The sequence below is a fragment of the Myotis myotis genome, unplaced genomic scaffold, assembly GCF_014108235.1.
Source record: "Myotis myotis isolate mMyoMyo1 unplaced genomic scaffold, mMyoMyo1.p scaffold_m19_p_3, whole genome shotgun sequence".
Classification (NCBI taxonomy): domain Eukaryota; kingdom Metazoa; phylum Chordata; class Mammalia; order Chiroptera; family Vespertilionidae; genus Myotis; species Myotis myotis.
Window position 1 is genome coordinate 27,137,308 of NW_023416335.1, and position 14,964 is coordinate 27,152,271.

Below are 14,964 nucleotides of genomic sequence, written 5' to 3' on the forward strand. Positions count from 1 at the left end.
ATGCAGCCTCTTCTAGACATCCGGTATGGGGTCCTGGCCCTCCCTCAGACTAGCACCCCAGACCACGGTCCTAGGCCCCTTCCCCCTCAGACTAGCAGCCAAAGCATGTGTCTCCCAGCCCTCCTTCAGATTAGCACCCCAGCACAGGGTCCTGGTGTCACATCCCAATTCCGCTAAAGGAACTCCGAAGAGATCAGCCTCCCTGGGATATGATGTACAGTGCTGGGAAGGAGAGGGACACCTTTTAACTGCAGAGAATGTCGGTGTGATGGGCATCGGAGTCAAAGGCCTGGCTCAGTTGTTGCTGAGACACTAAGAGCCTCAGGCAAGTTTCTGAGCTTGAACTTCCTCCTCCATAAGGGCTTGACAGCACTTTCCTCAGATTGTCGGGAATGAACGGGGCCAACAAAACACATGGCCAAGCTCCCAGCATGGCACAGGTTCCTGCTGCTCTCCATTTCTGGGTCCACCCTTTGTGGCTTCAGGGGACCCTCACTTTCCAAAGCCAAAAAGAGAGGGGTAACAAGAAACTCAGATTTCTATTGTTTGAGGTTATTATAAGTCTTGCATTACCCCCACCCCTGCCTTTTTTTGCTTATACTATCATCTCCTTTGCTCATCTATCAACTTCTTGGGAATAAGACTTTTCATGTTTCCCCTCCCTACTGCTCCGCCCACCTGTGGAGCAGAGCATCCGCAGGAACAGCACGCTTACGCATTCTCTTAGCAAATTCCACCCACATTTCCTTTCATGAGGGCCCAGCTTTGTGGGACAGTCCATATGACTAAAGGATAAAGAGAAATCGCCTCTGTGACTCCACCTGTGTTTCAGAGAGGCTCAGCAGGAAACGGCACAAGATCCCTGAACAGAACCGGCCCAGGAGCCACCTGCCTCACTCGGCATGAGCACAGGGTTTCTTCCTTGGCACGAGCTTGGCATGTGGCTCCCTCCAAGGAGCCTGTTGCTCCGTAGGATCGAGGGGCTACTGAAGGCCCAGCGAGCAGGAGCCCTCCCTCCTCAGGCCCTCTCGTCTCCTGGCCCCCAGGCCCTTCCCTGCAGCCTCCCTATTTTGGGTGAGGCCATCCATGAGGGATGTTTACTTTAAACTCAAAATGGATAAAGGACTTAAATGTAAGACGGGAAACCATAAAAATTCTAGAGGAATCCAAAGGCAACAAAATCTCAGACATATGCCGAAGGAATTTCTTTACCGATACAGCTCCTAGGACAATGGGAACTAAAGAGAAAATAAACAAATGGGACTACATCAAAATAAAAAGCTTCTGCACAGCAAAAGAAACCATCAACAAAACAACAAGAAAACCCACTGTGTGGGAAAACATATTTGCCAATGTCATATCTGATAAGGGCCTAATCTCCAAAATTTATAGGGAACTCATACAACTTAACAAAAGGAAGATAAACAATCCAATCAAAAAATGAGCAAAGGACCTAAATAGACACTTTTCAAAAGAGGACATTCAGAAAGCCAAGAGACATATGAATACATGCTCAAAGTCACTAATCATCCGAGAAATGCAAATCAAAACAACAACGAGGTACCATCTCACACCTGTCAGAATGGTTATCATCAACAAATCAACAAACGACAAGTGCTGGAGAGGATGCGGAGAAAAGGGAACACTCGTGCACTGCTGGTGGGAATGCAGACTGGTGTAGCCACTATGGAAGACAGTACAGAGTTTCTTCAAAAAGTTAAAAATGGAACTCCCATTTGACCCAGTGATCCCACTTCTAGGAATATATCCAAGAAACCAGAAACACCAATCAGAAAGGATACATGCATCCTATGTTCATAGCAGCACAATTTACCATAGCTAAGATCTGGAAACAGCCTAAGTGCCTAACAGCAGATGAGTGGATTTAAAAACTGTGGTACATCTACACAATGGAATATTATGCTGGTATAAAAAAGAAGGAATTCTTACCATTTGCAACAGCATGGATGGAACTGGAGAGCATTATGCTAAGTGAAATAAGCCAGTCAATGAAAGAAAAATACCACATGATATCACTCATTTATGGATAATAAAGACCATTATAAACTGACTAGAGTCCCGGTGCACAAAAATTTGTCCACTGGGGGGAAGGGGGGTGTCCCTCAGCCCAGCCTATGCCCTCTTGCAGTCTGAGACCCCTCGGAGGATGTCCACCTGCTGGCTTAGGCCCGCTCCCTGGGGGATCGGCCCAAGCTGGCAGTCAGACATCCCTCTGGCAGCCCTCGGGGGATGTCCACTTGCCAGCGGGGAACAGGCCTAAGCTGCAGTCAGACATCCTTAGCGCTGCTGAGGAGGTGGGAGAGGCTCCCACCACCACCGCTGTACTGGCAGCCATCAGCCTGGCTTGTGGCTGAGCAGAGCTCCCTCTGTGGGAGCGCACTGACCACCAGGGGGCAGCTCCTGCATTGACCCCCTGGTGGTCAGTGTGTGTCATAGTGACCATTCATTCCCAGTTGTTCTGCTCTTAGGGTCAGTTTGCATATTACCCTTTTATTATATAGGATAGAGGCCTGGTGCATGGGTGGGGACCGGCTGGTTTGCCCTGAAGGGTGTCCCAGATCAGGGTGGGGGTCCCGCTGGGGTGCCTGGCCAGCCTGGGTGAGGGGCTGATGGGTGTTTGCAGGCTGGTCACACCCCCTTCAGGGTGGGGGTCCCCACTAGGGTGCCTGGCCAGCCTGGGTGAGGGGCTGATGGCTGTTTGCAGCTGGTCACACCCCCTTCAGGGTGGGGGTCCCCACTGGGGTGCCTGGCCAGCCTGGGTGAGGGGCTGATGGCTGTTTTCAGGCTGGCCACACTCCCTTTAGGGTTGGGTGTCCCCACTGGGGTGCCTGGCCAGTTTGGGTGAGGAGATGAGGGCCGTTTTCAGGCTGGCCAAGCCCCCTGGCGACGGAAGCTCCCAGCCTCTCCTTTTTTTTCTTTTTTTTTTTTATTCTGGGATTTATTTACCTTCTATAATTGAAACTTTGTAGCCTTGAGAGGAGCTCAGAGCCAGCCAGGGCAGGCAGGAGGGAAGCCTCCTGTTTGCTCCAGCTGTGTGGCCACAGCCAGCTGAAAGCAGGTATCTGGGGTTTATTTACCTTCTATAAGTGAAACTTTGTTGCTTTGAGTGGAGCTCAGAGCTGGCCGGGAAGCTTGGCTTCCTCCGTCATTGGGGCAACCACGCCTCCTGCTTGCTCCAGCTCCGTGGCTGCTGGCCACCATCTTGGTTGGGTTAATTTGCATATAGTCACTCTGATTGGCTGGTGGGCGTGGCTTAAGGCATAGCAAAGGTACGGTCAATTTGCGTGTTTGTCTTTTATTAGTGTAGATGAACAAAAATAGATACAGAGGCAGAGCAGCATCAAACAGACTGTCAAACTACAGCGGGAAGGCCGGGGAGGGTTGGGGGTGGGGGGTGGGTAAGAGATCAACTGAAGGACTTGTATGCATGCATATAAGAATAACCAATGGACACAAAACACTGGGGGGTAGGGGAGGCCAGGGGAATGTCAAGGGGGAAAGAAAAAAAAAGGAGACATATGTAATACTCTTTGTAATACTTTAAGCAATAAAACAAAATTAAAACAAAAAACAAAAAACAAAACCTGCCTAAAAGCTTCATAAATAAATCTCTGGCTAGGAAAGTTAAGAAAATATAAAAAAGTCTCCGACTTCCCTTTCTTTCTCAGAGCCTGGCCGAAGACGTGCTTTTCATTCCTGTGGATTCAGGAAGTGACACTGACAAAGAATATATAACAAATGAACCAGAAAAGGAAAGGCATACAAATATAAATTTTAATACAAAAATAGAAAACCTTTCTTCTAAACTTCAAAGATAGCAGTTGGCTTTCAGCCCTCGCACTGACTCTGGAAGCCCAAATCTTCCCAGGGGCCATGCCGCAGTGCCTGGCCTGGAGCTGGTGCTTCCCGGCATTGGCCGGGGACAGAGTGCCCCCGTCTCCAGGGAGGCTAAGTCAGAATGTATTTTATTGAGGCTAACGCATGTTCTCAGCCCTGTCTAGTTTTTAATGTAATTATTTAACACCTTAAACATAATTCAACAGTGCAGTGCCGTTTCAACAAATACAGGTCAGAACACCGTCCCTGCCTGTGGGACGAGATGGGAAAATGAACTGAACACCACATGCAGGAGGACTGGCCTAGATCTGCACAACAGAAGTCATTTGGGAATGGACCACACACTAGCTAAATGAAAGCTAAACCCTGTACAACAACACTGCATTTATACAGTTCCCTGGGGATGGAACAACCCAGAAGTTCCTTTAAGCTCCTTGCTTCTATGAACAGGTTTTACACTCATGGACTGAAAGGTCAGTGAAGCTACGCTTCCCCCTGACGTGGCTCACTGCTCAGTCAGCACAGCAGAGCCCAAGGCGGGACACAGAGGAACTACATGCTCTGAAGTCATGAAGTGACCGGTGATCTTACACAGGGCACTGACAGGCAGGGGACATTTCTGGGTTCAGATTAAGACCCTGGTGAGCTCTGTTATGTTGTTCTCTGCACAAATGTCCAATTCTAAGGCCACAATTAAATGTTCAAAAGCTGAAGAGAATACAACGAAGAGGGCACTCCTGGAGAACGGCTGGTTTCATCACCATTACAATCACCGCCTCCCGGTCACACATGTCCTGCTGCCGATGGGCTGTGCGACAATGGAGGCGTGGCTCAACATTTCTGTGCTGAACTTAACTCAGCAGTAACTGAAGAATTAGACTAGACCAGCTCTAAGTTCTGAGATTCTGGTTCTCTGCACGCTTGGCAGTGAAAACACACTTAGTCCCTATGATGCAATTCTTAATTTAGCCAGTGTTGAACCAAATACCAGTCACACTGTTCACTGTTAAATTGTGGTACAAAAAGAAAGTTACGCCACATGGCGCTCTAAGAATGAAGATGTAGGTTATAATAAATTCTCCCAAGGGCAGCAAAACGGAGACACTGGCCTCTTTCTAGGTATTCATCTTAGATAGACCGTGTGATAATGCCCAACAAACTCCACGTGACTTCTCTCCTCAGAACCCTGAGACGTTGGTCAGCAAGGCAAGGCTGGAAACAGCACTAAGCGGTCTTTCTTGGCTGGCAGGCTTCCTAATGACTCACTACCACAAGGTGCCCTGACCACATCAAGAAGGCACCTGGCATGCCCCCTGGAAGGCTGGCCTCAAGTTCCGATCACACGTATAAATCTAAACTGTGAGGATGAGGCTGAGCACTCAGTTGCTTCTAAGATGCAAAATTACCCACCACACACCCTGCGCTGTTCCCAGAGGGTGGTGGTGGAGGGTTCCCACTGAATTTTGGGAATCACCAAACCAACAGCTGAGAGGCCACTGCTACCTGGCGAGTTTGCAAACCACCAGACTGAACACAGTCAGAGGAGGGAAGACAAGAAGAATCCAAGGAGTCTTTTTTTCTTATTATTTTTATAAAATTAAATTGTCACATACAGAAACAAGGGAGAAAGCACCAAAAAACAAACAAACAAAAACCCCACACAAACAAACCCAAAATCAACAACAAGGCTTATTGGGAAAAAATGTACCATCAGAGAGACTGGCAGAGAGAGTGGTGGCCAGGTGGGTACCTTGTTTCATAAATAAGTTCCAGGAAGAATGTGAATTTGAGAGAAGAACCATAAATAACGATGCCTCTTCCAGCAGCGAGTGAGACCAGGGGTGGAAAGTGGACCCCACACGTGTGCTGTGGGGCTCTGCTCTTATAACCCCTAATGAATAAATGAGGATTGCTAACAAAGGAATGGAGCCAATTAATATATGTACACACACAACAGAGGGCTCAGTAGCTTTGTCCTGATGTGCTAGAAATGAAAACTTCGACTTCCGTTCTATAGTGTGGAAAACACTGCAAAAAAATATGAACATTTTGCTCACACCCACGGTATACTTAAAACCAATCTGTTAAGGTATGTAGGTAGATGGTATAGTTTATTTTGGCAAATTACATGTTACTAATTACTTCTTAAAATCCTACTCAGTGTGCAATAGAATTCTTGTAGTAAATCCAGAACACATGTAGATGTGATACCTGTCAGTAACTTATGTTAACACAACAAACCCTCCTTCTTCTGCTTCTGATCTTGATGAAGGGATCAATCCTGAAATGGTTAAAATTACTGAAGGATTTAATGTCCAGTGAGTTCAGGTCACTAAAATGAAAATTGGATAAGCTGTTATTTAACAGAGAACATAGATGGTCAACATCATTTGTGGGTTAAGAAATACACATCAAAACCACGAGGAGACACAACTCCTTACCCACCAGGATGGCTAGAATAAAAAATAAGAGAGTTGGGCTATAACACAAGTTGGGGAAGATGTGAATAAACTGGAACCCTCATATATTGCTGGTGGGAACAGAAAATGGTGCAGCTACTTTAGGAAACAGTTTGGCGGTTTCTCAAAAAGTTAAGCAAGTTTTTTTTTTTTAAATGAAATCTTTGTTGTTGAAAGTATTACATATATCCTCCTTTCCCCCCATTGAGTAAGTATTTTTGTTAAATGAAAGGCATATGTAGTTTGCCTGCATGTGGGATAATTATTTTTTGTGCTAGGGACATAATGGGATAATGTTTACATCAAACGTCATAGAACTCACTTGTACAGCTATCATTAGGCAATTCCTGTCATTATCAGCTGGCCTTTGATTCAGTTATTCTAGAGCAGTGATGGCGAACCTTTTGAGCTCGGCGTGTCAGCATTTTGAAAAACCCTAACTTAACTCTGGTGCCATGTCACATATAGAAATTTTTTGATATTTGCAACCATAGTAAAACAAAGACTTATATTTTTTATATTTATTTTATATGCCATTTAACAAAGAAAAATCAACAAAAAAAATGAGTTTGCGTGTCAGAGGTTCGCCATCACTGTTCTAGAGCTTTTCCTCTGTGCTTTCTTGGAGGGAGAAGGCGTTCTGAAGTGTCTGAACTGCTTCCCCTTTACAGTCGTCTGTTAAATTCTAGGAACTTAGGCATAAAGCTCTTCCTAAAATCTTTCAGGAAGTAAAAAAATTACCAGGGGACAGAATCAGATAGAATCTCATGCAAAAGACCTCTTGACCATTATGCTTTCGTTCTTTTTCGTATCTATTAACCCATGAGCAAATGACAAACTACCTCAAGGAAAAAGAGGAGGACTTGTTATAAGCTAAATCATGGCTTCTGTCTAACTCTGGAAACAGGAGGCTGTGATAGGGACCTATTAACACTTCTCAGTTTAACTAGATGGAAGGACAGAGTTCACAGGGACTTTGGAAGCTGGACCATCTCACTTTGCAGAATGGCTGAGCTCATAGACCCTTTGTCTTGCCAAAAGCTTTTGGCCCCATTAACCAGAGGCACAACTGGGCTGATAGGAGCTTTGGGGTGAACTCTCCATCCATGTTCCACCTGCTCACCTGTCCATTAGCAATGTACACTTTTGCCAAAGGTGTTTGGGGCGCAGGATGTTAAATAATGCTGACCGGTTTCATTTCTATGATACACACAAAAGACAGAGTGACAAAGGACGGACGAATGGACTACAGTGAGCCTTACAGACAAAAGGTCTGTGACATGGACTGCATCCTGCCATCCTGTCTTTGGTCTGGGCCAGGACAGAGCCTCCTGGAAGAACTTATCTGGGGCTGGAGGAGAAAGGCTGGCTGAGGTAATGCACAAGGGCGAGGTGGCTGGAAGGCCACGTGAAGAAAAGAAAAGCATGGTTCATGCCTCACAGCGGGCATCTCCCCTCTCCTACCCAGTGTGCCCTCAGGCACCAAACAGGACAACCACAGCAGCTACGTTCCAGAACAGGGAAGATGGCTGCAATTCCCTAAGACAGGGCATGGAGAAGATGTCCCCATAAATCATGCTGACATAGCTATTCGAATATCCTTCTCGGCTTCTTCCCTTAACTCTTTTCTCCTGAAGATATTTTTGACAATTGGGTTGATCCAGTGCTGCTGAAAAGCAGTCTTTCTGACAGGTAGGGTATGTGTGTTGGCGGCTGAGGAAACATTCTAAGCCCCAGGGAAGCGTTACCTGTGGGGGAATGTTCTCTAAAACATCCGTGCCCCTCTCTGCTCAAGTGACACTTAGTCTCGAAAGATGTATGGCGCAAGGCTCCCGTGTGTGCTCAAGTGTTCCGTTAAATATTCATTCCTGCTCCCGGAACCTCGGAGTTCAGGGCCAGAAATGCTCGCCCTCCAAGTCACTTGACTGATTTCCTCTCTTTAAATAGACTTTAATATAACCTCCCACTTGACAGAGAGTAATACTAAACCAAGAACCACCCACCACCAAGGAGGACTGGTTCATTAACAGGAAAATGTCAGGCACGGTCAACTAGCAAAATGACTTAAACCAGGCTCAGTCATCTATTTAAAAAATGAGTGGTGATACCAGTCTAGGCCACCAGGTGACCCTACCCACAACTAATAATAAAGTACTGAGAGGAGAGAGTAATTCTGAGGGACAGGCAAAGCTGAGGCCCTAAGGACTTGGCTGTAATGACATGCTTAATCCAGGTGGATAAAAGGAAGGATCTAAACTCTGTTCTGTGCTTTTACATGAATCATCCCTTTGTCCAGCGTATCTACGGTGGATATGCTCCCTGCCCGGTATTCAGTTCTTAGCAGCCTCGCTCTCAGACTGAGTGCTGTGGTCATCACAGTGCTTGTGTTCAAGCGAGCCCTTTTTAACTTCCTGGGGGAATCACAAGACATTCTGCCAAGATGCAGGAGAACTAGGGGTCAAGACTCATATCCTCGGGGACCACACAGGTGGTTCCATGGTGGAGTCAGTCCCCTACAAAAATACTAGAAAATCATATTTCTAATAAGGGATTTGTACCTAGGATACAGAAAAGTCTCTCACAGCTCAATAATAAAAAAAAGACAACAATGAAGATTTAAATAGACATTTCTCCAAAAATCCACATCAACAGTCATCAGGGACATAAATGCAAGTCAAACCCTGGCCACGGGAGAGAAGCCAGACACTAAGGTCTAGGTACTGTGTGACTTCAAGACATGAAACATCCAGAAAAGGCAAATCCACACATAGAGACGGTAGATCTGCAGTTGCCAGGGGCTGGGTAGGGGAGCGACTGCTAGCGAGTGCTGGGTTTCTTCTGGGGGTGATGCAAGTGTCTTATAACTAAATTATGGTGATGGTCCTATAACTTGGTAAATGTACTAAAATCCATTGAATTGTACTCTTTAAACAAGAGAATTTTATGATATATAAAGTACCTCTCACTCAAGTGGCTGGTTGGCTCTTTCCCTGCAAATTCTGGGGTTCCAAGCATTGCGCCTCACGTTTCTGAGTCCGTACCGCCCTCGCCTGACGTCGCTGAAGCTGCTCCTACCTTCCTGTATCTCACCGCAGCGAAGGATGGCCTTTACCAGAATGCAGGATTCTCTCCATTTTAGGGAAAATGAACATTTTTCAGGTTTGGTTTTTAATACAGAGCATTTCCTGATGAATAAAAAATGAGTGGAAAGCATTTCCAAACGAGTATGCCTAATAGGGGATAAACTTGAAAACTTTACACCCAGGGCTCAATGGGATAAACGCGACTGAGGGCAAGCATTACATCCTCACACCCTGGATGTAAACCAAGGAAAATAACTCATTCCTAAGGACTCATGGTGGCTACCAATTATTTTAAATGCAATACCCTGCTCCTCCCTGAACAGCAAAGCCAAACAGTCAAGAGAAGAGAGAGGGATTTCATGTATTCTCGTCCTCCCCGCTCCCTCCCCCACCCCCACTCTCCACCACTCCAGTAAGGACAAGATTCCTCTGAATTTAGAATTCAACCAGATAAACGGCTGAATTACCAAAGGGAAACAAGTTTCAGCGATCATGGCTTTACCAATTTTGCCACGGGGGTATGGCTGCCTGAGTATTGAAGTTAGAACGCTCACAAGGACAAAAGGGATTGTTAAAAATATGTTGCAAATCCATTTTAGCCAGTGTCAGTCACCTAATGGAAGGTTTGAATTTCAGCTGAAACAAACAAAACCTATTAGCCGAATTACATTGTGGGACCAGGAGCGGAACACAAGCATGTCATCTAGCCTCAAATTACTAGATCAATTTTTATAGAGGTGGTTCTGCTCAACAACCATTTTCAAATTTACAGAGATCCAATGACAAAGCAATTCCTCATTCTGGTATCTGTTGATAGCTTTAAAGGGCAACATTCCTTGTTCGATGGTGTAAGCAGACCATACAGGTATTTCTAAAAATAGGCATTTCTCCGGCTCCCTTTTCCCAGGCAGCGCCAGCGCTCTTGTGATGAAGACAATGGTGACACTGGCTCCTTTTGTCCTCCAGCCCACATCCCACACATGTCTGTGTGGGCAAAGTTTTTCACTCTTGCTGCCGTGAGCCTCACTCACGTCTAATAAGATACTACAAAGAGGAACCTACATATTGATGAGATCAAAGCTGTCTGCCAGGGATCCCCAGCCTTTCTGAGGGCCGGGAAGCAGGGTCTGGACCTCAAGGCTTTGAGGTCACCTTTGGTGAGGCAGACACCCCGGCTGGGCCCTTCCTTCTGTCCACACTACACCTGTGACCCTGGCTCCTCGCTGCACCTTCACCTTTCTCACCATAATCAATGGTAACAGCTGATTTTCCCTCCAGAAAATCTGGGCTATTTACAAGGCTCTCAGTGGCATTTTTCTGCCGCGAACGTATTTTTTTTTTTTAACACAGTATCATTTGGATCACAAAAGCACAAGGGATGGTCCACTTCATTTGGAAACAGTGACCATCTGGAAAACGTCAGCTGACCTATGCTATAATTTACTGCGTCTAGAACTGAAATAAAAACATAAATTGAACTCAAGAAACCTTAGAGACTGAAGCTGCTTGGATGGGTAGTAAGCACCGAAAACAGACTCCCCAGTCCTTGTGAAATGCGATAGGAGCAAAACAGACACCGATGTCATCCAACTCACCCTACGTCTTTGACAGGAATACGTTTCCCGACGAGGCTGCATGTGAAGGAGCTGCCATCTTTACTGCAACTTTAAACCCAAAATGGCAGGAAAGTGACCAAATGGACTGAGTTTTCCATCCCAGCTTCCCACTGTGGCTCTGAGCGACCTCCTTATGCTCTTCATCACTGCACTTCCAGCAATGGTGACATGGCCACCTTTGCACGGGTTACCCGGAAGGCTCAGAAGCCTCACCACAGGGAAGGCAGCTTCCTGATAAACTGCCGGTAAATCACCTTCCACCACCTATCGTGTGTACACCACAGAGGCTCACTCCCCTAGAACACCGGGACAGGCTAGGGCTCACTGTGTGCTGGCTCTGGGTCTGGGCAGGGCCCAGGTGGGGAGAAGAGGAGCAGGGAGATGTCCCTGCCTAGGAGGAGGACCCACGAAGTCTAGCTCAGGAGACAGATGCACTTGTGCAGGGGCGTGTTCCCAAGTCAGAACTCAGGGAACCAGGGCCTGACAGCAGGCAACAACTGAGATGGAAGCTGACATTAACAAGTGAGCTAGCCCTCGGGCATATGGCTCAGTGGTTGAGCGTCGACCGAACCAGGAGGTCACAGTTCAATTCTTGGTCGGGGCACAATCCCAAGTGTGAAAGGCAGCCAATCGATAATTCGCTCTCATCACTGATGTTTCTATCCCTCTCCCTTCCTCTCTGAAATTAAAATATACATATATATGTATATACACATACACACACACACACACTAAAGTGAGTGACCCGGTGGTAAAACAAGAGAATTCTAGGAGAGAAGACGAGGCTTACAAGTGTCGGGAAACCTCCAGGAAGAACCAAACATTGAGGTATTAGAATGTGAGGCCAGCTCCCCTGCCCCAGAAGTCAGAGTGAGTTCAGCTGGGTCCTAGCCATAGAGGAAAGCCCTGCATGGAGGCCACGGTGCCCAACTCCAGCCCTTCATGAAGGATAAGGTCACTGTTGCCCAGCCCTGCTGGCTCTTGCCCCGAAGAGAAAAGGACAGGGAATCATGAGTCACTGATGAAAGAATTACTATCCTTCTGTGAGCCAGAGGCCAAGGGCTCCCATGGCCCACAGCACAGCACTCCCCCCTCCCCTCGGTCTCTGAGAGCTTCAGAAGGGGAGATGGAGGTGGGAGGCCCAGCAGTCCCATGCTGGGGTCAGCAGCAGCGTGCTAGTGTCAGAGGCACAGGGACAGAGACCAGGTTCTGAGGAGGACAGGGGAGAGAAGTGGGCAGACTACTGGGGCTCTGTCCAATTCCTACACCTGCTTCCAACGGGCTAACCTGCACCTACAGCTCTCATTAAGACAGAAATAAATCATGGTGTGTCCCCAGCTATGCAATGCAAATTCAGTAGTTCTCAGTAGTAAAATGTGGGTTAAGATCCAGAACACCAACAAGCCAAAGAAATTAGCCAAAGCACATGGGTCAACAAAAAATACTGCACTTAGGATGGTGGATTAAAATCAATTAGCAGGAGAGCCCTGGCTGGTGTGGCTCAGTTGCTTGGAGCGTCGTCCCATGTATGACAAGGTCACGGGTTCAATTCCTGGTCAGAGCACATACCTAGGCTGCAGTTTTGATCCCTGGTCGGGGTGCACAAGTGAGGCAACAGATCGATGTACTAGTATCTCTCTCACACCAACGTTTCTTGCCTCTCTCTCTCTCTCTCCCCCCCCCCCCACCCCCCCTTACTCCCACTGTAAAATCAATTTTTTAAAAAAATCAATTAGCAGGAGAGATGCTCAAAAAAATCAAATATCCTACTCCCTATAAAAACTGTCACCCAGGAGGCCGGCAGGAAAGCCATGTAATTTCTATATTTATTTCCCACTACTGAGTCTCTTTTTCTAGAGATGAATTAACCAGAAAACTAAGCAAACGACATATCCAATTCACAAACAAGAACATGTTGTTATACATATAGGCTTTTAACAGCGGAAATTATAAACTTTCAACTGCCTTGTAGGCATCTTTTCTAAAACTGAATATATATCTAATGAAGGCAACTGCAGGACTGAGTCGGGAATTACGGCACACTGTTTAGTGAAAATACTGACAAATTGGATAACAACGTACACAGAGCAGCCTCAGCAATTGTGGTTCAGCTGGCTGGCTACGGTCTAGAAATAGGCTGCCCGAAATCGGCATCAATCTCAGAAACAGAAGCAACGCCTCTATTAGGGAAGGTCACTGCACTGGAGCCTGAGGCTGAGGTCAACCCCTTGTCACCAAACCCCACAGAGGGATGGATGTGCCTTGGGACTAGGAAGGTGACCGGTCAAAGACCATCAGCAAGTCCTTCGACCTGAGGCTGTGCTGGGGTGGCAGAAACTAGAGGTGAGAGCCACCTGGCCACCTCTGTTGTCTGAAGGGGGCTCCCATTACAGGCCATCCAGGACCATGGGCCAGAGTGAAGAGGAGGACAAGGGATGAGGCGCAGGATAAGGCAGAGAGGGAGAGTTCCAAAAAGCAGACCTGGGCCTGGAAACCCTTTAGAAGAAAACTGAGACTCAGAACACAGGTGTGAGCGGAGGGGGCCGCTGGAAACCACGTAAGCCACCCAGAGCCCAGTGAGCAGAAGGTCGGGGCAAAGTTACAGCGAAATTCGGGCTGGGTTCCCTGTCATTTTTGTTAACATAATAAAACAGCCAGTGAAACATCTCCAGGCTGAAAAGTCCATTGATTTCTAACAGATGGCATAACAAAGTACAAGTGCACTGTCCTCAATCACACGCTCTGGTCATGCCCTCCACCCCCCAGGTAAGTGCTCCTGCAGTGGGAGACTGGCAGGGTCAGTGTCAGCAACTGTCCACCGCACCTCTGCAGAAGGTGAGAATTAGCACACCACCTCACAGACAGGTGGCAGGTGATCACAACAAAAGCAGACACGGCACAGAGAAATGAAGAGGAATTCATTCTGCACATTGTTACTCAGGGGCGAGCTGATCTTTCCAAGGATTCTGGGGAGGCAGCTGTCCAGCCTTCCACCAGCAAAGGATGAAAAGCAGGCAAAGCACAATCAATGGCTCCTGGGTCTCAGGTCAGACAGACCCCACAAGCTGAGACAAAGATGTGATGCTGACTGTCTTGGAGGTAGCGGCTGGGCCCGCACTGTCTTCCTGGTTGGCAGGCTGAGGGAAACCAGCAGCAGGAAAACCGTTATTGCAGCCAGGGGTCCAGGAGATGGAGAAGCAGCATCCTCACATTTGGCTCCCACAGTGAGCATCTGGGAATGAGGATGAGGGGCCCAGCCTACAGTCTGGAGGCCCCGATGGGCAAGCTCCCTGCTGCTGGTCCCAGACAACTGCTGGGGGGCTGGCCCCACTCCCAGACTCTGGTCCTTAGGAAAAGTGGGCTTGGGATGCAGGGGGCATGAGTGTCGGCTGCCTTCTCTGCTGGAAGAGGCCACCGGTGGGCCCGGGAGCCATGGGTCCCAGGCAGGCTTCCAGCCCACAGGATGAGAATGTAAAAATGTGTAAAAGTCATGGGAAAGGGGCAGCCACACAGAAACCCTCCACACCGCTGGCTCTATTCCCTGGGGCTGCAGGGGCATGGACCTACGCGGAGCAGGCAGAGAAGCTGTGCACTTCGGAGCAGGCCTCCTACCCAAGGTCAGGGGAATAAGCCGGGCCTGCCCTCTCCTGCCCTCTCCATCCCTGGGCTGAGTGACATGAAGGTTGAAGTGAAACGCCTCTCTCCTGATTGACGCCAACTCTGACCCGCAGCCGCAGCTCTGGGGCTGCACCCCCCGCCGAATTCCTCAGAGAAAATTGCCCAGCCCTGGGTGGGCTGCTCCTCCAGGGTCAGCCAAGCATATAAACACAAAAGAAAAAGCATGGTGAGGAGCGCTGTGCTCCTAGGACCCTCCATGCACTAACCGCCACTGAATAAAACTTTGTGGTTCCACGTGAGGTGGAGCTAGGTTCTGGGTTCAGATAAGTA

General features: G+C 47.8%; 1 protein-coding gene across 11 annotated transcripts in view; it reads right to left on the reverse strand.

Moving 5' to 3' along the window:
• ATP11A (ATPase phospholipid transporting 11A) overlaps window positions 1-14,964 on the reverse strand; it is a 145,465-nt gene that overhangs the window by 77,975 nt on the left and 52,526 nt on the right. The window lies entirely within an intron of this gene.